Below are 6,312 nucleotides of genomic sequence, written 5' to 3'. Positions count from 1 at the left end.
TTGTACCTAGATGAGCCTAATTCAAGAAATGGGGATCATAGGGAAAGCTTGTGTACAAGTCATGTACATTTAGCCCTAAGATTATGGTCCTAAATTAAAAGGTTTAAAATCATTTTGAAATTGATTTGGAAAACCTTGATGAAGCCATCTTAGTGATTGCATTCATCATTGAACATTGTGATACAAAGTTGAGTTAAACTTGAACTATTTCAAAGTTTTTGAACTTTGTATCAAGATTTGAAAATGGAAGTTATTTTCATCGAAAATTATTTTTCCATGATAGTGTATGTTATGAGGAATGTATCCTCAAAATTTTCATTGAACATTGTGATACAAAGTTGAGTTAAACTTGAACTATTTCAAAGTTTTTGAACTTTGTATCAAAATTTGAAAATGGAAGTTATTTTCATCGAAAATTATTTTTCCATGATAGTGTATGTTATGAGGAATGTATCCTCAAAATTTTACAATTTTTGAAATTTTCTGTGATTTTCTAGAGGTTTCTGAATTTCGGGAGAAGAAATCAGAAATCTGATATCAGACTTGTGGACCGATCAGGAGGTTGCTTGATCGGTCCAGGGGATGCTGGATCGGTCACTGTGACCGATTTAGGGAATCCCTGATCGGTCTGGTGACCGATCAGGGCGTGCCAACTTGCCTGATTTCAGTCTGTTGTCTGAAATTTCAGCTGTGGGAGTTGAGTTTCGGGTTTCTAAAGGTTTGAAACTCTCCAAGACATTGTTGGTGCAATGGTCAAGGGGGAGTTGACCTTTAGGGGGAGTTTTTAACTAATTGTCAAGGGGGAGTTGACTTTGAGAGGGAGTTTTGTTTACTCCTTAAAGATTTTTGAGGATTAGTGACATAGGATTGTCACTAAGTTGATTGTTGAGTTTAGTATCAAGGGGGAAATTAAGAGTTTCAATGAAAGGTATGAGACTTTCATTAGGAGGAAACTCTTGACCTTGATTCTCTCTTTTTGATGTGTGTCAAAAAGGGGAGAGTGTTCATTGGAGAATTATTGGAGAACCCAAGTTAGGTTATCGGGTTAACCTAAGCTAGGGGAAGAATGTCAAGGAATGTTCGAGGAAGAACATTGGAATTCTTTTTGATGTGTGTCAAAAAGGGGGAGAATTATTGGAGAACCCAAGTTAGGTTATCGGGTTAACCTAAGGGGAGAATGTCCAGAGAATGTTCAAGGAAAGAACATTGGACATTGGAAGATGGTTGGAAAACCTAAGTTAGGTTATCGGGTTAACCTAACTTGATTATGGGTTTTGTCAAACATCAAAAAGGGGGAGATTGTTGGTGCAACCTTAGGTCAAGATTGACCTGGTTGACCCGACTCGAGGTGACTTGACTCGAATTGTATTTTAATGTTTGACTTGGGGAGATTGTCGGTGCAACCTTAGGTCAAGGTTGACCTAGTTGAGTTGCATGTTGATGTTTGACACTCGTGAGAGAGTTCTATTCTTGAGGTGAGACAAGAATAGATGATTGGGAGATTATTGGTGCAACCCTAGGTCAAGGTTGACCTGGTTGACCTGAAAAGTCCAAGTATGGAGACTTGGCACTGGAAAAGTCCAAGCAGGGAGCTTGGCACGCGAAAAGTCCAAGTATGGAGACTTGGCACTGGAAAAGTCCAAGCAGGGAGCTTGGCACGCGAGAAGTCCAAGTGTGGAGACTTGGCACGGGAAAAGTCCAAGTATGGAGACTTGGCACTGGAAAAGTCCAAGTATGGAGACTTGGCACGGAGAAGTCCAAGCAGGGAGCTTGGCACGAGGGAAAGACCTAACTGGGATGCTAGGCAGGTAGAAAGTCCTGGTGAGTGAAACCAGGCAGTGGAAAAGTCCTAACTGGGTTGTTAGGCAAAGTCCTGGTGAGTGAAGCCAGGCAGTGGGAAAGTCCTAACTGGGATGTTAGGCAGTTGGAAAGTCCTGGTGAGTGAAGCTAGGCAGTGAGAAAGTCCTAACTGGGATGTTAGGCAGTGTGGAAATCCTGGTGAGTGAAGCCAGGTGGAAAGTCCTGGTGAGTGAAGCCGGGCAAGGGAAAATCCAGATAGATCAAGGATGATCGGACATCTGGTGTTGAGGAAAGTCCAAGTAGGTCAAAGGGATTGACCGGACACTTGGCGAGGAATTCTAGCAGGTCAAGGGAGTGACCAGATGCTAGGGATGAAGTACCAATAGGTCTAGGTTGACCGGATATTGGTTTGGAAGGTTTGAGACTTGGTTTGGGCAAAAACCTCGGATCGGTCTCGCGATCGATCCAAGGGCTTAGGTATCTGATCGGTCCGGTGACCGATCGATAACAAACAGAAGGCTAAGCGATCGGTTGGACCGATCAGGGAGCCTCGATCGGTCCCCGGACCGATCAGGACGCCGATCGGTCCGGGACCGATCAGATTCGAGAGTTGGGCAACTCTGAAGCCTTCGATCGGTCCGGGACCGATCAAGACAGGCTGATCGGTCCCCGCGATCGATCAGGCAAGCACCAGTCAGCCTGATCGGTCCAGTTCTAGCCGTTGCGTAGCAACGCCAGTTCGTGTCTTCTTCGCGGTATAAAGGGGTCGAGGTGCCGCGATACTACTTCTTCCTTCCTTGCGAAGTCGTTGTGCTTGGGCTTTGTTGAGCTCCTCCTTGTCGAAGCTTCGCGTGAGCTTCATTCCACGACTGGATCAGCTGCTGCTGAGTTGCTTGTTGCATCTGTCCGTGAAGTTGCTACTTCATCCGGGACCCCAGTCGACGAGAAGGCAAGCTACTGTGTTTACATTCCTGTTGTATTTTGTTCTTGCTATTCTCCTGTACTCTTAGTTTGCTGTTGCAAGTGATTGTGGCGAGATTTCTCCACCCACAAGGAGTTTGATTTAGCCGGTTTTCCGGGGACTCATCCACCGACGGATTGATAGGTTTCGTCCACCTTACGGACACGCCGAGGAGTAGGAGTTTCATCTCCGAACCTCGTTACATCCTTGCGTAGAGGTTTGATTTCTTCTCCTGTTTTCTTTCTGCATTTAGTTTCCGCTGCGCTAACCCTAGTTTGTAGAAAGAAACGCGAGGAATTGGGGTCGGCTATTCACACCCCCCTCTCTAGCCGTACGAAGAGATCCTAACAATATGGTCATGTCGCCCACGTTCTATATTTGTAGAATATCATATGGGGTCACGTTATATCAACCATATTGCTACATATGTTCTGACAACTCATGAGCTATTCCATTTACTATGCTAGTCTATTCCACAAGCTACGCTAGTCCATGTGCTACCCTATATGCTATGCCAGCCACCTAACAATGAGATAGTTGGGTTGAAGGGCATGACCTATTAAGTGAAGCATTGTTGGATCAACAGGAATGAGGTGAGTGTCCTATAGGCGGGATTATTCAATTGACGGAGTTGAGCAGGAAGGAACAGAGTATCCGGTCGGCAGGGCCGAGCAAAAAGGAATAGAGGATTAAGCAGGGCTTCCGGTCGGCGGGGCTGAGAGGATTAAGTGGGTTGATTGGATCGGTGGAGTCGAGAGGAGCCTCGAATCAACGAGGCCAAAAGGGATGAGCAGATTAGTAGGACTAAATGAGCACAATGGCCGCACCCTTGGGAGAGATTTAATTAATTCGTCTCAAAATGGAAAAATTAGCTGTGGAAATAAGAAAAGTGCAATACAAAAAAACAACAATTTAGGGACGAACATTTGGGATGAATATTATTAGTTGCAAATTTGCGACGGATTTTGCAACAAAAACCTAATTCGTATCACATTAGCAATGAAAATAGCAACAAAATACATTTGTCACAAATTAGCAACAAATATATTTTCATCGCAGAATTCGTTCCCAATCAGCGTCGAAATATAAAATTTGTTGGAAATTTTATAGAATCTGTGATGAAAAAATTTCTTCATCGCAGAAGCTGAGATAAACAAAGCAATTTTTGCGACAAATCTCTGGATTCATCACTAATTGGCAACGAATATATGTTCATCGCTAAATTCGTCACAATTTCGGATGAAATTCCTTATTCGTCCCAATTTTTTTTTTCAAAGTTATACTTTTAAAAAATGGAAGATAACCCTAAAGAGCTCAAAATGATACGAAACAAGGTTCTATGGGTTCGTCTCATTCTTCTAATCTTACTAATGGGCTCAAACATAATTGACTAATACACCGACATTTATAAATTTTTGGAACAGGAATTTAATATTTATTATTCATTAGGGATAACAAATTTATAAATGCTAGTATATTGGTTAAAAATTATGTTTGAGTACATTAGTAAAATCAGGAGAATGATACGAACCCGTAGAAACTTGTTTCATGTTATTCCGTGCTCTCTAGGGTCATATTCCATTTTATAAAAGTATAACTAAAAAAAAATTGGGATGAATTTTGGAATTCGTCCCTAATTTTTGACGAACCTAAAATTTTGTCCCAAATTTGGGATGAATTTCCAAGTTCATCGCAAAATTTAAAATTTTCAAAAAAAATCAAAATAAATGTGTCCAAAATATGGAAGATGGACGTAGAGAGCTCTGAATCATATGCAACAAGTTCCTATGGCTTCGTATCGATAATAATGACCTCAAATATTATTTTTATACAAAATATATTTAGGTAAGTGATTTTTGGATATCAAAATTACTTTACCATTTTCAAACTCTAGCTCTTTTTCCCTAAGTCATACGATTTATAAACGCCATCTAATTATTATTATGAATAAAAAATTTTATTAGATATTTGTGGTCATCATTATGATAAGGAGATTGATACGAATCCATAGGAACTTGTTTTATGTGATTTGGAGCTCTCCAGGTCCATCTTTTGAAAAATTTAAATTTTACAATGAATATGAAAATTCGTCCCAAATTTAGGACGAAATTCCAGGTTCGTCTCAAATTAGAGACAAATTCCAAAATTTGCCCCACATTTTTTTTAGTTATACTTTTAAAAAATGGAAGTTGACCTTAGAGAGCTCAGAATAATACAAAACAAGTTTCTATGGATTCGTATCATTCTCTTGATCTTAATAATGGGCTCAAAGATAATTTTTAACCAATATACTGATGTTTATAAATTTTTTACCCTAAATGACTAATAAATATTAAATTTTTGTAACAAAAATTATAAACGTCGGTGTATTGGTTAAAAATTATGTTTACGCCTATTAGTAAGATCAAGAGAATGATCCGAACCCAAAAATACTTATTTTGTATCATTCCGAGCTCTATAGGGTCAACTTCTATTTTTTAAAAGTATAAATAAAAAAAATTGGGATGAATTTTGAAATTCGTGCCTAATTTGCGATGAACCTGGAATTTTGTTCCAAATTTGAGACGAATTTCCAAGTTCATCGTAAAATTTAAAATTTTCAAAAATCAAAATAAATACATCCAAAATACGGAAGATGAACCTAAAGAGCTCCGAATCACATACAACAAGTTTCTATGGCTTCGTATCGATCTCCTGATCATAATAATGACCTCAAATATTTTTTTCTTCAAAATATATTTAGGTGAGTGATTTTTGGATATCAAAATCACTTTACCATTTTCAAACTCTAGCTCTTTTTCCCTAAGTCAAATGATTTATAAACTCCATCTAATTATTATTATGATTAAAAAATTTTATTAGATATTTTGAGATCATCATTATGATCAGGAGATCGATATAAATCCATAGGAACTTATTTCATGTGATTCGGAGCTCTCTAGGTCCATCTTTCGCATTTTGGACATATTTATTTTGATTTTTAAAAAAATTATATTTTGCAACGAACTTGGAAATTCGTCCCAAATTTTTTTTTCTAGTTATACTTTAAAAAATAGAAGTTGACCCTAAAGAGCTCGAAATGACACGGAACAAATTTCTATGGGTTTATATCATTCTCCTGATCTTACTAATGGACACAAAGATAATTTTTAACCAATATATTAATATTTATAAATTTTTTATCCTTAACAACTAATAAATATTAAATTCTTGTTCCTAAAATTATAAATATTGGTGTATTAGTTAAAAATTATGTCTGATCCTATTAATAAGATCAGGAGAATGATACGAATCAATAGAAACTTGTTTCATGTTATTCCAAGTACTCTAGGGTCAATTTCCATTTTTTAAAAGTATAAAAAAAAAATTGGGACGAATTTTGGAATTCATCCCTAATTTCCGACGAACCTGGAATTTCATCCCAAATTTGGGACGAATTTCCAAGTTTGTCATAAAATTAAATTTTTCAAAAATTAAAATAAATACGTCCAAAATGCGGAAGATGAACCTAGAGAGCTCTGAATCACATGCAACAAGTTCCTATGGTTTCG

The sequence above is a fragment of the Zingiber officinale genome, chromosome 2B, assembly GCF_018446385.1.
Source record: "Zingiber officinale cultivar Zhangliang chromosome 2B, Zo_v1.1, whole genome shotgun sequence".
NCBI lineage: Eukaryota > Viridiplantae > Streptophyta > Magnoliopsida > Zingiberales > Zingiberaceae > Zingiber > Zingiber officinale.
The sequence above is the reverse complement of the archived record's forward strand: the minus strand, read 5'-3'. Positions refer to the sequence as shown.